This window comes from Saccoglossus kowalevskii, chromosome 4, assembly GCF_978046115.1.
Source record: "Saccoglossus kowalevskii chromosome 4, keSacKowa6.1, whole genome shotgun sequence".
NCBI classification, from domain to species: domain Eukaryota; kingdom Metazoa; phylum Hemichordata; class Enteropneusta; family Harrimaniidae; genus Saccoglossus; species Saccoglossus kowalevskii.
The window spans coordinates 35,931,679-35,949,534 of NC_140644.1; positions in this window are offsets into that span (position 1 = coordinate 35,931,679).

Here is a 17,856-nt window from a genome sequence, read left to right on the forward strand (position 1 = left end):
ACAAAACTGATTTGTAATGTAATTCACTTTCCCTGAACTCACGTACTTGGGAAGCACATATAGTAATTATAAATGTGATTCAAGTATTGGCTGTGTAGACCATTTGTAGACAGTTCCACTCCGCCTTGCTTAGATAGATTTCTTTTATTTGTTAATAGTCGTTAATGATGTCATTTTAGAATCAACATGCACAACCTGACTGCATCGTGAATAGTAACAGTATCTGGTAGTATTTTGCAGAACTGCATTGCAATATTCATATATATCGCTATTTTGTTGCGGCCGTTGTATCTATATAGTGGCTTATATAGGTAAGTATCTGTTCTATTATTGCAGAAGAACCCTTCCTCATAAAAAAGTTGTAATGTTTGAAAAAATAATAGTTAGTCACTGAACCATGTACAATCACACTCTATCATGGTTGATACATTTGTGAGATGTTGGTGATCTAGCCTTCCATACTCAGTGTCTCTTTATTTGAAATTGTCACAAATATAAACAAAAACGAAAAAGAAAAACTGCATTAAATGCTCCACCCAAAGTAATATCGTGAGTACTTGACTGTTGCCATATACAAATTAATTTGTAGGACAATAATTCATTTTTTTTTATTTTACAATCCATATTTTATATTTAAATCTGTTTCAAGACATTATAAACATTTATTTTAGATTAACAATACAACGTAGAGATTAGGTGTCACAGTTTGCTCCCAATTAAAATAAAATTATTGCAAGAAATAATAAAGAAAAATTTGTTTTGATACAAAGAGCACATTTCACCTAATGTTGACGCTTCATTCGCTATGTACATTTTTAAATTAATTTTACTACTATTACAATTTATGTAAAACAAACCTACGAGAAAAAAAATCAAAACATAAAAAGATCATTAATAACTAACGCTTCAAATGACATAATTAATGTACGTGTGGCGTGATATATAGACAAATACGAGGTTGTCAGAACGAAAGCGAAAACAAAAGTATATTTTTTACATTTTTTAAATAGCTTTATAGCCTTTCCCATCTTTGTGGGCATTGACAATGCTCATGCCGAGGTCGTTGCTGAGTTCCTTTGTTTTTGTCATGAGGTATGAGGAAGATTCCATAATTGCACTTGATTTTATACTCTAGAACAATGGCATTCCAGAACTCACTTACCACCTTGGGAATTATTCAGACTAGCCTACACAACTTTACATGTGAATAAAACAACATGCAGAATGTATGAAGCATTGGTATATCAGATGGATATGGCAAAATGGCATGCTTTAACAAAGGGTATGAATAATGAGTGAGTCAGAATACAAATAAAGTTATATGCTTTTTGTTATGCAAATGTGGTTGTACAAAACCCATTCAAAATTTTTACCTTTCAAGTAAAGGTATCCAACTAAAGCCAAAATATTCTGTATCCACCTGTCGTTTTCCATAAAAACACAAAACATTGGAATTTCAGTAGGGGTATAATAATTCTGTTTTTAATTGTAAATCTTTTTCTGTGTACCATTTATTCCCCGGCAACTACATATTGTCTAAACAATGACACACCAGCCATTAAAGATATCTTAAACTCACCACAAAAATTGTATCAATAATTGAACAACCAAGAATGCACCAAATATCAGCCTGCATTCTGAAATAAAAAATAGCATATTACATTCAAACTATGCAAACATCATCAACACCTCCCAATACCCCCTGCAGCATTATTGGTTCCTGTACTCATTTCAATGTACGTACAACATGCTTAACAAATAGCTACACGCGACTAATCAATCTTTTGACCAACCAACCATCCACTCATTTATTTATTGTTGAGCGAGGACGCAATTTACTAATGACATATACATTTTTGAGGAAATTAATATTACAGGAAGCGACTACCAAGTTATATCTTGGATTTATGAAACTAAGAAAAAACTTCCTTTTGCTGAATGACATTGAAGGTATGAAGTAAAACTAAGAATAATGTAGCTAATATATCAAAAACATATCTTCATTTCACATAACAAGCAATGTATTTATTAAATGCAAAATTGTTAAAATATGTCTTATTGAGTATATTCTTTTTTCACAGTAAGCACACTTGCTTCCAGTACAACAAATGACAATGATTGTTTCAAATAGCTTCGGTTTAATATTCATTGAAATAACGACCAAATGTGATGACTCAATATTTTGGTCATTTAACGTGTCCAACAATAAAGTTAAAACAATTGCTGGATGTCTCTTCCTGCAACAGTACTTAGTACATTTACTTAGTAAATTTACTGTAAGACACACACATAAACTAATGACAATTAAATTATCGAAAAGGGTTTGATGATGTTTTTTGAATTGAGCATTCTCTATATGTTGTCTTTTTTTTGAACCGTAATTTAGCGTAACTTTCGAAAGCTTAAATTCAGAAGGACAATTTTTACAAAATGGACAGTCATCGTTTACATAATTACCACGTTACCACAAAAATGGCGAACCTTGTTAAACTGACTCCATCCGCAATTGCCAGACCACACTGCTGAATTTCTGGATGAAATTTTCTTGAGGCATTGGCGTAATCAAGTCCATTGAATTGACTCCGATAATAAGAAAACCTTTTCTTTCAGTTTGTATGCAGATTTTTTTTGTTCGCTAATTATTTCTTAATTGGGACAATAAATAATAAATAAAACGCTGTAGACTTACTGTATTATCATAAGCGTGCATTATAAATGACCAAACTTATTAACCACTGATATCACAGAACTAATTGTGTCTGATAACGAATAATTTCAAGCGCGAGCGTGAAAATTAGAGAAAACAACTGTCATGTTAAGTCCCGTAATGTTAGAGCTTTCGAAAGGCTGGCTTCAAGAGTAATGCAAACTAACAATAAGGGATAATCCAATAACAAACATTACTGATCCTTTGCATACATTTACTTATTATGAAACACATGCAGTTTGTGTCTTATTGCAATATTTTTGAAATTCAGGGAGTTTCCACCAGTAACATAAATAAAAATGCTTATTACCACAACACTTTAAAAAGTGATTTTACTAGACACACATTTTGAAAACTGTGTTCACCAGGAACATGTATAAAAAATGCTTAATGTCACAACACTTTTGAAACTAGCCACATATATGGTGAAGTGTTTATAATCACGACAGGTAGAAATGTGTCTCAATCGACATCTTATAATGAAGTGCTTACTATCATAACACTTTGAAAAGGGCTTTCACGCAAAACACAAACTGAATATTGACAAGTGATTGTGACAGAGACACATTTTGAAATGTATTTTCACATGGTAAAAAACATTATCATTAACATTATCACTTTGGAAAACAAAATATATCAAATACGGCGTTTTATTTAATAAGAACTTTGCACTATTGTACAGAAATCATAACATACGATAAACAAATCACATATTAAATTAAGTATTTATTCCTAAATATAATCATTAATAAGGTAAGGTCGACTATAACATTTAAAAAGACAAACATATATAGTTTTTGTAAAACAAATGAATAATGACTGAAACAAACAATAACATCTTTAAATTCTAACATAAATGAAAGTGTGTCATTTTTGTCTTAAATGTAGTCTCTCTGGGCACATCAAATTTCTTGGAAAAAAAATTGTGAACAATTGAAAAATCATTACTTTCATTTATTGCGATCACATTCGCACTCAATGCTGGAATCTGCATGTCTGCACTAAATTTATTTATTTCATTCGTATTTCACTTTTCCATCCAACAAATTCTTTGATTGCTTATTTTCAACACTTTTAAAATCGCCCTCTAAAACGGGGAGAGTGGTATTTTAAAACTATATTTACCCAGTCAGAGTACTTCTTACATAGAGTACGAGGGCACTGAACAAACAATAACCAATATTAACGGGACAACAATAATTCCGAACATCTTGTCGGCCACAATATTTACATGTGATGACTTGCTATTCGCTTGAACTAGAAGGATATTATGGCTAGATTTGAGATACTACGTGTACATAGATATATAATGGATTATATGGTGTAAAAATAATGGCCTGGTGTAGAAGTGCATCTTACGTCAGCGCTTTACCATTCTGGCCGAATATGTTGCTCTCTGGTTTCAAGTAATACATATTGGAATTTACATGGTGCGATGATGATATATAGATGATTCGTGCAGTCAAGGAAAGACTTGAACGGAAAAAAGTGGCTTTAGTGACATGATTGAGATTCTAGTATGACATCGGCATCTGCATCGTGTTTTCAATTTGATTTGTTAATGAAGTCTTTTGATATTAAGTAATTTATAAAATAATTAAACAAGCATAATATAGGTATCACCAGTCTAATAATATTATGATATAGGTATCACCAGTCTAATAATAATGTGAACAATGTGAACATATATGTTTACACATCAACGACCTATTCAATTTTACTTAACAAGGAATGCTTCACCTGTTCAATTCTGTCGAGAAAACTCACTCCATCTACTCTTACTCATTCTGCAATACAAATCTGCAATAAGTACTAACTATTTTTGCTCAGTAATAGACTGATTAAGGCCATTTTAACTCGTTCAACTTTCAAACGAGAGGTTGTTTTTATTTTGGCAATTGCTATTTTATGAAATTGTTACAGTTATTATTTGTTTTTACAAAGTATGCAAATTTTATTTACAGGAATGATGAATATCATGACCAGTTGTTACACGTATCATGCCACATATTGTGTTACTATTAAACGTTGTCATGGTATCGCTGACCTGTCAGCTTTCACATGAATCTAATACGATGTTGCTGGTGCACATTTTTATAAATTAAAACATTATTTTAAATGTTTATGTGTTTAAATGAATCATACCATGTGTAAACATATTTCTTTCCATATTTGGAATAAACTTTCACAATATATCCTTCACAAGTTGTGCATATTGTTAACATTTCGAAATCTAATAAAATTTTCGTGGCAATGATGATTTTATTAACTTGGAATAATTCATTTAGCATATGCATGAGTAGTTTAAATTAAAATAATAATTACTTTCAATTGATAACACAAGCTGTTACCATATTTCGTTACACTTAAAAACACTAGAGAAATCAGAAACGCCATGATATAATACGCTTTTGTTTTCATGAATTTCAAATAAGATCTTGATGCAGTATTGTTTATTCAACAACAATATCCCAGAATATCATACCAATCAGATAATTTAACTGAACCAAAATATGACCATATATTTATATCGTGAATTGATAATTTGTCATATATCGTGTTGTGGTGAGTATCCCAGCTGTGCAATATTCAGGTGGTTCACATATTCTGGTAAGGTTAAAAAAGTACTTGTGGGTTAGATACTAACCTATGTAGACTATGTTAAGTCTGGTATAACTAATATTACGTAAACAACATGCGTTTATGTATTTTTGTTGTTCAAGCACTGTGCTATGCTAGATGCTACATACCTTTTTTCACTTTGTTGGACAGACGTGTATTTGTTTCCTTAATATGTAATTAACCAAACTGGTATATACTGTAACCCATTTTCTCTGAACCGCACCTATCCATTGCGAAATTCCCACTACGCCTTGCTTGGATAGTTTTGTTTTGCTTGGTAATAGTCGTTTATGATGTCATTTTACAATCAAATTACTGCAAATGTAACTGTATCTAACAGTATTTTGCAGCACTGAATGGTGCTATTAAAATCTGAAAAGAGTTTGTACTGCGAACAGACCCTTAATATTGAGTGACATACATTTTAAACATGTACTGCCTGCTTTAATGTTGGAAGTATATACTTTATTTCTCTTTATTGCATGTCTAATTAAATAACTGATCATGACCAATGAGGCATTGCAGCAATACGACAGAAAAAAAAGAAAGCAGCAATCCACATCATTTTATTATTCTGATTTCTTTTATTTAGTTATATACCCCATGTGATTAGTAACCTTTTCTTTTCATTGATTAAAAAGATAGATACCTTATATATTGTGTTATTGTGATATATTTTCACTAAACAGACTTAGCACCTGGCAATTGCAGAGCAGAACTGAAAAATTTAAAATAAGCATGCAACCAGAGAAGATCGTTATTTGTTTTGTACTGACTCTAATCTCATAGTTCTCATTTACAGAAGGACAACACATGTCTCCCGTAGTAACAAATAAAAGTTCGTGTTCATACCGAAATAAATTTAGCATATACAAAATTATGTACCAGCAGTGTGTCCTATTCATGTGTGAAAGCTCATAGAGGTCAGCAGTACCATGGAAACATTCGATGCTTACAAAATATGTGACGATCAATTTTTAGTTTTCAGTACCCAAAGACTGTTTTGAAATTTGTATCACATTGACAATTAATACAAATTAATATTGATCATTCCTTTAACCACTTTTTTCGTATTTTAAGTAATATTATAACAAGATGAAAAAGTAGAATAATAATACAAAACAAAAAAAGGGTAATCACAAAAATAATCTCTAAAATCTAGTGTTTCAATATCATTTAAATTGAAGAATAACAACTAGTAGAAAAGATATTCCGAATGTTAGTATTGTGATATACACATGTAAATTTCCGAAAAATTAAACATTGTAAGTTGAACGGAGCAGTAGCCCTAATTTTAAAAATGTAATGGTAGCCATAGTACAGACCAATACCAGCAGTTGATAATGAATACATGAAATCATTTGAGTAAAACCATTCTTTTTACAAAAAAATAATTTTTTACTCAAGCTCCATGGCATGTAAAGATGCCAATTGTGTACTGCATTATCGTTGAAGTCCACGTTAAGGAACAATATTTCTTCAATGAATGAGAAAATACTGGTCAGGTCATGTTGTTAAAACATTGACGATACTTGATAAGCGAAGGTCTGATCCCACATACTAGGCACTCCCATTGTACCCGGCCTACAAACTAAGTTCACTGTTTTTATTTGCACCTCTATGGTATGGGATACAATAATTTGTTGGTGTGCTCGAAAACATTTATTGCGGTGACCTTCAAATCCAAGATGGCGTCCAAGATGGCGTCCAAGCCTGTACAACCTAATATAGCTGGTTCCATTTGTGATAGAATATTTGTGAAAGTGGTTAAATATATGTTTTTGTGAACGAAATAGTTCAAGAACTAACATTCTATGATGATAAAAGTATTGTTTCTTATCAAACTGTAAGATATTCACCCACATTTGATGCAAACCACGTTTTATGTATATAACTGATGATCCATTTGCTTGTACCATGGCATTTATACAGCAGCTGAAAGTGAATCGCAATTCCACATTTGGTGACTTGGCAGGAACTGTGCTAAGGTTGATAATGAGACAGGTTCCCACGAGATGTACAGCATATGTACATTGAGTGACTGGCACATATCTAGAAATATCAATACAAAATCCTGAACGAGAAAATCGACCTCAATCAGCACACAGTCCCTCAAAGGACTGTGATCAGCAGAAGGCGTTGTCACCGTAATTGCAATGCACACCAACATGTGGACAAACAGTTTAAAAAGGCCCTTCGAGATTTAAAGTGTCATTGGCACATTTTGGCTTATTGTAATCGAAAAAACAAAACAAAACGGAGATAACATATAATGAAAATTAAACTGTAATCAGTGGAAATGGGTTTTATACGTACAATATTTACAACATATTTGCCGAAAATAACAATATTTAATACATAAATGGTTCGTTTCGCTGATTACAGATAATTAAAAATACGTAATCAGCGAAACAAATGTTTTACAAGTACAATATTTACAACTATCGGTCGAAACCTGACCTGTATATTCACTTTTCAGTAGTGTATACTAGTATAACGACATAAAACATTTGCCGAAAATAACAATATTTATCTGTAAATGGTTCATTTCGCCGATTACAGATAATCAAAAAATAAGGGTCTTACACATACAATATTTACAACTGTCGGTCGAAACTTGACCAGTACATTCACCTTTCAGTAGTGTATACAAAAAATAAAGGAGATGATTTTTAAATTAACAGTAATAGTACCAAAAGTCGTATTAATTTGCATATGACCATCAGTATGGCGGGCTCTCTGGCTCAACCAAGGTCAAAATATGGGGCTGCCCTCCGTTACAGACCTTCCTTCCGGTGTTATTACCTTTATTTTTGACAATTGTTCCATGCCGTTGTATACACTAGACTACTAAAGCCAACAGTTTACATAATAACACACATGTAGGACATTTGTTTCGCTGATTACAGATTTCCGATTATCAGTAATTAGCGAAACGAATGATTTACTGAATAAAATTTTGTTATTTTCGGAAAATATTTTATGTCCTTATATACACTACTGAAAGGTAAATATACAGGACAAGTTTCGTCCGACAGTTTGTACGTGTACGTGTAAGACCCTTGTTTCTCTGAGTACAGATTTCCGATTATCATATACTAGTAGTTACTGTTCAGATCGTAATATTAAAACGTGTGTGTTACTTTGATATGTTAGTGTATGTGTGGCACACACAATTATTATAAATATTCGTAACCAGTAATGATAGCTTTAATTTCCCATTGTATACTTTATATTGGACATTTCAAAATAAAAGTCACTCAAACTTTCAATAGCAAATTGTTATTTTCTATCTGTACAATTGTTTGTCCTCATGGTTTGGTGTGGTTGTTTGTCTAGTAAACTTGTTTTGACATTTTTCGTCGACATGACTGGAACATCAAGGCGGGTTTGACATGCCCGTAGCAGATGCCTACCCTTCACCTGCACCTGGCCTGACTCCCTTATGGGGGTTTATGATGTTCCGATTCCATCGATTTTGTCAGTATATTTTTCTTGACTACTGATTGTTTAAGAAAGACTCATTGGTACGTCTATAATTACTAAAATCGTCAGGTCCACGAGACGAACAATTCACTAAAATGCGAGTGTGGACTCGGTTAGCATGGATATATTGCTATCAACTATTGATATCAACTTGGAATGCAAATATGTGGATTATTTAGTCAATAAAACATCTGTATAGCCATTTTACCTAACATTCTAGCATAAGTATTTAACCATATATGTGTACATTTATCATTCAGTAACCATATTGGACGCCATCTTGAATTTGAAGGTGACTGCAATAATTTTTTTTGAGCACACCAAAAAAAATATTGTTTCTCATAAGACATAAAAGCAAAATAATATAATGAACATAGTTTGTAGGGTGGGTACAATGTGACCTGAGATCCAGGCAAGCTATAGGAATCAGACCTTCGCTTATGAAGTGTATAAAACATTGCTGTTCTTGGAGTAACATTGCAATCTTTAGATTCTCAGTTCAGATATAATAAGTTCAGATATGATATAATCCAGTGTACAGTGTACAGTAAGCTATGACTATGCTATGGTTTGTTGTATAGCACGAAAATACGGTGTAATCACTATGAGTGCCACTGTAATAATATACTGTATCACTAACACGCTCTCAGTAATATGATTCATTATTTGAAACATGCATAATGCATTTTGAGTGTAATTTACAGTACGCAATGCCTCTTCATTAGTTATTGTATTCTATTAGAACAATTTCATTCACAATAAATATGTTTTCCCAGTTTATTCACAATAGCCATTTGTAGTTATATTTGTTGAAAATTATCTCTGTTTAAATTACACTGCTGTCACAATGATTTATAATTTTCATTCACACAAATCCATGCACAAGCAATGTAATGTACTCAAGCATGTAAATTGATCGAGGTCAGTGGTACGATAGAAACGGACGATGCCAACTCAAAATTTAAACATTACAGTCACATTTAATTATCATGTATAAACACAATTGTCTACATTATCCCAATAACTAACATTTATTTCCCTTCGACATATATTTAATGAAATACAGAATATTATAAGTGCTGTGTGATTAATGCATGACAGAGAATGTTGTCCCGGTTTATGAATCACTACAAATATGAGACATTATTTCTGTGAAACAGGTGTATTTGTAGTGCATTTACTAACCTGTTCCACAACATGCATCAAGCACCCCATTGGTTTGGGTGTGTAAACACTTCAATCATTTTTTCAAATAGTGCTACATTCTTCTGGGTGCTGTTGACATTGACACCATCTCCATCTTTATCAAAGACAGGCTTTACTGTTTTCCGAAAGTTGTGCCTGTTACTTGATAACTCATCAGTGACGTTAAGGCTAGTTCTTTTAATATTCTCATCACTTGCCCAATACCCTACAACCACTGGATGGATCCAGCCTTCCATCGAAACTTGTCTTCATCTTCTCTATGCCGTCTACAAACATCAACCTGTAGATCATGAAAATCACAGAGAAAGACAAAAATACACTATCGTAAAAATGAGAAAGTGATAGACGATGGATGATTGGTAAAACTATCAACTTTGTGTTTGATGTATTGTCAATGTGTCTAAAATTTCCACACTGATAAGAAAGTACTGAGCATAAACTACATCTTATTCATAAAGCCAATCATCAAGAATACATTCTAAATGAAGACATTTCTGAAATAATTCAGAAATTGCCTGTATCCTCACACAAAAACTAATCTATCATGTTTCAAATTCTTTTGTGCAATAACAACAAGTATCAACAAGTTTGATTATGGTAAAATTTGCCTAGCATAGCAAATGTATTATAAAAAGAAATTTTGGTCTAATTTTGGCAAACCAAAAATGTTTCTGAATGAGTAAACATACCTTGTCTTTTAATGTCATTGCATGTCTGAATTTACCTGTTGAATTGTGTTTCACAGCAAGCCATCTTTGCTGCTCAGCAGTCAAGCCAGCATAAAATACACGGTTTCGGGTTTTGAATCTTTCGTCAGCCAGGTACTTGGCAGTTTTAGCTATCTCCTTGGTAGCCAACAAGCAGTGCTGACCACCAATTACATGATAGTTGTAGCCATTCACCTACAAAAAAATTGTATGAAGTTTATTTTCACTGATTGTTGATGAGAAAATAAAGTATATTCGCTGAATTTTATTTTCACTGAATCATTCCTTCAGTGAAAATAGCGAATTAGTTGAAAGCAAAAAGTATTTTACAGTAATTTGTTTTAATATGAGTATAGCACACATCTTCCAATATAACACTTGTTATCACCGCAACTTTTTATATGATATTTGGAGAATAACACTGAAAATACATATAACACATTGCAAGTTGAAAGCTTTCACAGAAATACCAAAATCATTGGAGGAAGAGGTACCAGTAATATACAAAAAACATACTGGTAGCACAAATAATTAATGACCATAACACTTTTGGTTACTTTTTTCTTGTCAAAGTCTGCAGCAGATCCAACTTCCTCAACCACTACACAGAGAGGCTGATATGCCTCATCTTCAAACTCTACCATATTTGTCACAAGGCTCTTAAAAAACACAGGATCTGACTCCCGGATCTGATCCGTGATTTGCAGAACCGCAATGTCAATTTGGAATGTAACCAAGTGTTGTGTACGGTCAGTACCCCGATTGAAACACTGGTACGGCCCTTGCTTGTGAGCGAGAGTGCCTAAGAATAACTATAACGTCATTGTCTGGACGCACTTTTCGTGTATTGTAGTTTACTATGGACAGTATCGTTTATCTGCTTGTAATTTTCATTTTTTAATATCTTTCACATTTGAGTGTGTTTTACTTGAAATCTGTCAGCTGTGCTTTGGGAGAGGATTTGCCTTTTCCGCGTGACGGGTAACGTGATTGAGTAGGCATGCGCAGAGAAGGAGACGGGACAGGCTTGATATTGTTACATGGCTTTGGACGGTGCTCAGAAAGTTGTGGTGAAATTGCTTTGAATCGCCAGCCGCCGACAGAACAGTTCAGATACGTGCCGGTAAAGACACGCAGACTGCTTCCAGGGCATTTTGGGCCGTTGATGGCGAAGGACTGACTGTGATAGCCACGAACTTTCAGTTGAGGTGAGCGCTTTAAATTTGGAACCCATGAGGTGTCGTCTGCCGAGTATTACCAAGGCGTGACGTCATTTGACCTCGTTTACGATGTAAACAATATGGCAGCGCCCATGTAACGAGCCTGTAATCCTGATGATAATGCCGTTCGAGCATGGATATTGCATTGGAAACATTGTGTAGTAGTACACGATGCAATCGGCATACTGAATCACCGTGTGCGAACAGTTTCCTGCATTACAACAGTGATCGTGGCGTTCATCGTGCTCTGATTGAAGAGTAATAGACCAGTGCACTGTAGCTGTGACCTACCAAGGACAATCAGTTCCCGCATCGCCTGTTGTGAACACGCACGTCGTGGACAGTTATTGACAGTTTTGGTAGTGTTTTGCACAGTATTATCTGACAGTGTATTGTTGGTTTTGATATCTTGTTTAGCTGTGTGATGATATAAGCAGCATTTACTGAGAAATTGTTATCACCAGTTATACTTATTGTTACTAGTTAAGGAAAATATCAAAGGGAAGTATACCTCCAGTATATTCATTAAAGTGGGGAAGTTACTTTGATTTGTGTCCCGACTGTGTTGCCATGGTGACAGGCCGCATATTTGAAGGTTATTTCGCATTGTTTGGTGTACCACTTGTAGTAAGGTTGCATATACATTTTGCAATAGTAGTAAATACCTTCATTGGGGACATATCCCAACGAATGCTTTGTATGTGACGGTCACCTAGGTAACTCAAGTCAAGTACGTGACTCTTTGAGTGCGCCCTCTAGTGTTATAATTCGAGTAAAGTGTATTTTGACTAATCTGTCATTTGTTATTAAACCGGTTGATTGATACATGCCACTTGTCTTCACTGTGTTGTTTGCCTTGCATGATACCGAAGTCATCTGCAACGGTAGACCTGTCAGCCCTAGGATTATTATTTGTTCTCCTCCCATTTATAGTCCCTTTTAGCTGGTACTGGGAAGTGAAAAGGTCACAGGAACATACCTTAAAACAAAAAAAACATAGTGAGACTATTATAAACATGCCCAATGTTGTAAAAATGGAACACAGACCAACCAAGAAATGTTGACATAAGAAGTATTTCTTTTGGTAGTTTATACTGTTTTATCTATGTGCTAAGATTGAACTTAATTGGTTAAAGATGTATTAACACCAGTCAATGTATGTGGTGTCTATACTGGAAACAATTTAATGCTTTCATGACAAGTGAGCTGCGAGTCAAAATTCCTTTTTTGCATAAATCGTGCATAGTTACTGAAATTGTTTGTAAATGGTTCTTAGAAAGAACAAATATAGTATACCACAGGTGAATCAAAATACATATTAAGAATCAATGCAATGTGGCTGGCAGTTTTCAAGTTGAAAGTAGCGTTTTTAAAATGAAGAAATATGATAGAAATCCACCAAATGTGCATTCACACACCTTATCAAGGCAAAGTTTTATCAAAAATGACAAAAATAGTTTATCTTCATCAGCTTTGCTTTTTAGGATGTATGTGTATCATTTTAAAACTATTATTAAATGGCTAATCAAATTCAATTAAAAACATATAAAATATAACTATTATATTTTATTCAAAAAAAGTTTAATTTGTATCATTTGAATTTGCACTTTTTTATGCAAAACATATAGCATAGCAATTATTATTATCAAGCCATTTTTTTGATAAAATTACATTCCTTGAGGCTTGATTTACAGTTGGTAATGTCTGCATATAATATATTAAAGCAGTTATACTAGCCATTTTCAAGAAGTCAAAATATTCTCTGTAATTAGAGAACAGAAATGAACAAATGTTAGTGAGATTAATCAGCCAAAGTACAGAATATGTAGAGAATATGACAATCAAACACCTGATGGTTATTGACGATGACAGACGATCAACAACTACTTGAATAGCTCTGCAAACCAACCAATTTTCAAAGCTAGAAATTTTTACAATTTCTTACTGAAATTTTCACTGCAAAATTTCACAAAATTCATAAAAATTAGTTAACTGACAATTTATTGTTTCTGTAATAATTTGCGTAACAGGCAAAATAACCACCTTCCTCCGCTTTGAGTAAGAAAAAACATACCACAATAAGCTGCTGTTACGTCACAGCAATTATTTCTAGGTCAGTCTCTGCTTTTTTAATGCAGTACTACTAATTTCGACCGACTTTGTCAAACTCCTTTTTTTTTCTTCCTTTTTGATGTCATTTCCAACATGCTGAAACAATAAATAAAAGCATTTAATTCTGTGGTGTGATTGATCAATACAGCATACTTCGTCTGTGACCTGTTTAAACTTATGGTCCTATGTAACAAAGCTGGGGAGTGAATTAATTAATCTGTAATTATCATAATACCATATTTAATCTAATAGAAGCACATACACTTAATAATATGTAAATACCATGCATATATGTCAGAATTTTTTGACCATTTTGTGAGAATCAGAAATGAAAATTCGTAAAATTACAATTTACACTGTACTTCTAATAAGCAAATATTGTATAATTTTAATCCCTGAATAATAAATAATATTCTTTCACTGGTCAGTATCTTTCGAAAACTACTTGGTTCTGTCATATAGGGTTACAAGATGCAACAGTCAATGAATTATTTTGTATAGCTTTGTATTTGTTACTCGTGAATTAAAACATTTATTGAAGCATATATCGTTACTAACCTTATATGAACAGCCTCAGTGGGACTTGCACTATCCGAATCACTAATGCTACTTGAATGTGACAATCTCTCCGGTGATGTTGATCCAAAACTAGAAGACGCATTCATTGAACTGAATAAGTCATTGAACATTGTCACAAACTATACAGTACTTGCATTTTATTTCAGCTTTCTACTGAAATCAGAACGGTTGCAGTCAAACTTTTCTCATTCAAGTAAATATACCTCTGGTTTACCATTATTTTTTGGATGAAATAGAAACTGTGAAAAAATAACATGTTACTAGTTATTATATACTCTATTATAATATTATAAGTGTGTTGAAATTTTGAAAATGTCATATCATTGAACATAGTGAATTCAATTCTGTACTTCACAATCACGGGTTGTTTTGTAAAAGACTGACAATACATTGTAACTTATAATTATACAATCGAGTTTGAATCCCTACTTAGTATTGCATTTTAGCCATGTTTTTGTTTTGCCTGTAATGACACTGCTGTATTTCTCCTAGCTTATAGATATGCTACTTTGTGTTAATTTCAAAACCAAGACATCATGAAGGTTGAGCTAGCTGAACTACAACAAGTGCTTTGACAAGCTTCGAATGATGACATCACATGTTTAAACAATGTTTATCACTATTGTCTTCTTCAATGACATGAATTTCATTCAAAGGTAGCAAATAGCTGTCAGTCATAGGTTTATGCAAAACAGATATCATGATGACAATTCTTTAGGAAGTATACTAGACACAAAAGGAAATCAAACTCGTTTTTTATATAAATCCTGCCATAATTATTGCAATGAGACATGTTCAGTGGAAATGTTGAACAACCCCAAATGATTCAACCTTTTAACCACCAGACCATTTTTTCTGTACTTTTTTTCTTACTTTCTTAGTTTCTTATTTTGTGAAAATAAGCTCAAATTTTGGACCCAACAGGAAGAATTAGAGGGTTTTGCCTAATTTGACTATAAACAGGATTATTTTGTGTAGAATAAAAAAAACTGATGGTGAAAAGATTATAATGATTTACTCTTTGCACAAAGACATTATGATTTTAATTAACACAACCATGAAACTATTAAAACATGTATGTTTGAGTTTGAGATTATAGTACATGGCTTGCATGCATGTATTAGTAACTTTATATTTTGGTCTCACCTACTAAGTATTTTCTAACAACAAACAATTATAAAATTATAGAGTATTGTGAAGCGATAACTTTCTATTTAGCTTGATTTAGCTAGACCTTTCGATCTATGAAATGAATTTAGGATCTGTTACATGGAATGTTTTATAGCAGACATATATGATAAATATCTACACAATGAACTTAATAAATATTTACCTTTATATACACGTCTTTATAGGCCCTGCACCCTTTTACATATTCAAACGGTTCTTCAGTTTTCTTGTTGATGAGTTTAGAAACTTTTCAGAAAGTTCCCTCTCCTTCTTCGACGTAAACATAAATACCATTATCTTCCTCAGCCAACCACCAAACACGTTTCTTTCTGAGGACAGCACGATCTTGCATCAGTGCTAGAATCAGCTAGAGCGAGGACGATGATATTGGAGACTGCGCTGGGTGACAAGACGGAGCTAGTTAGATATACGAGTATTCTTTGAGACGACAAACGTAGATATTTTGGTTTATTTTGCTTTCAGTAACGTGATGAAGCGATCCTCGTTGAATAAGGCAAACTTTGAAATGCAAATTAGTATATCAAAATGGTGTCGCCTCCTATTTTTGTGATGCTACTGCTTTTAAACCATTAAACATTCATACATATTTTTTTTCCATTATCGAACATTCAGTATAATGAATTACTGTCAACTAATTAAACAGCATGACACTCTGTGCCTCGGTCATAATATAGCAATGTTCCCCATCAACCAAAATGAATATATATGTTTCAACCGATGATTTTGCATGTTTTTATGTCATCAAAAAGGTCACACACGTAATAACTGCCCAAACAAACACTCTATTGTTATGCAAAATAAAAACCCAGAAAACAATGGCGATGCAATTAACACTTTGACAGACGGACCAGAACAGAATTCCACAGAAAGTGTCAATAACAAAAATGACACCCTGAACAATGGTAACTCTCAATTTTCTGCTATGGATGAGGGATCGGACAGTCAACAATTGTGTCAGGGTAAAAATAATACTGAAAACAATGATAAAACAACAGATACAGATTCAGACAATGTTAATGAAAACGTATCGACTGATATAAACCCAGAAAATAATCCAAACATGGAAGTTGACAAAACACAATCAAACAGTTCTAAAAAACGTGCTCGATCACCCCGTAGTGCCGAAAGGCAAAATGAAACTTGTGAAAGTCAACTTTTTGACAACGAAAACGAATGCGCTTTAAAAATAATGTCTTTCTGATATTGTTTCAGTAGAAGAGATGGTACGAACCCCTCCTTCTCCCCCTATTTCCTCCCCCTCTCTATCCCTGCAACCTTGTGATGCACCCCGTCACGTTTATGCAGAGGTAACCATTTCTAAAAAAAACAACCTTTGCCGAAGTTACTACAGGCAAACAACCATCTACAGCCCAGAAAATACCACTGGGGACATAGACGACGATCAAAGCAGCGACAATGAAGGATCAGTTGTATCACGAGTATATAGTCTTGGGGATACAGATACTCAAATCTCCAAAATGGCGATTAAACATTTTCTGGTGGCAACACTACATTCCAGAAAATTTATTGAAATGTGTTTTGATTTCTGCCCAAATCTCAAAGTACTTGTTAAACACCTTAAAAAATATTGTTACTCACAGAGACTGAATTCATCACAAAAAATGCGTCTCTGTAAACTGATCAATTCCGATGTTGTTGTTTTATCACATACAAATATTATTCATGGTCATCTTCTGCTCGCACACGTGAAATAAACAACAGTCTTTTTCACCTTTTTAATGTATATGCCCCAATTGACAGTAATGATCGCATTGAATGCTTTCAAAAACTAAAACAATCATATCAACAGTCTTAACAATGACCCCGTTATAATAGGGAGTGATTTCAACTGCATCATTTCACCTGAACTCGATCGTAACGGCGGCAATGGGTCAGACATACGCACGTCGCGTTCTCTCAAAAGCGTGTTAGAGCGCTTTAAACTTGTTGACGCCTGGCGTCACTATCATGGCGGCATCACTAATTATACATGGGGACGTGCGTGTACACGGGTATGTCTCGGTAG